The following is a 320-nucleotide window of genomic DNA, read 5'->3' as shown; positions in this document are numbered from 1 at the left end:
CTGGTCTAGTGGAAGATGTCCCTGCCCATGGCAGGGGATTGGAACTGGATGATCTTTAAGGTCCCTTCCAACCCTAATCAGTGATGTAACTTACTTGGTCAGATTTCAGTTCCTCTCCCTGGAACGCTGAGGTTTGATCCTTCTGACAAAGAGTTGGAGCAGCTCTTTCCTAGAGAAGCTCCCCCAGAACAGGAGCTGTGCCACTGCTGCGCTGTGAGGCTGGGGGCAACCCTGGGCTGTGTTTGGAGAGCTGGCAGCTAACCTGTTAGACTGATTTGGGGCACTGATCCTTGGGGAATCCTGTTTGAATCATAGCAGTT

Source organism: Nestor notabilis, unplaced genomic scaffold (assembly GCF_000696875.1).
Source record: "Nestor notabilis isolate BGI_N333 unplaced genomic scaffold, ASM69687v1 scaffold7071, whole genome shotgun sequence".
Taxonomy (NCBI): domain Eukaryota; kingdom Metazoa; phylum Chordata; class Aves; order Psittaciformes; family Psittacidae; genus Nestor; species Nestor notabilis.
This window is presented reverse-complemented; position numbering follows the sequence as displayed.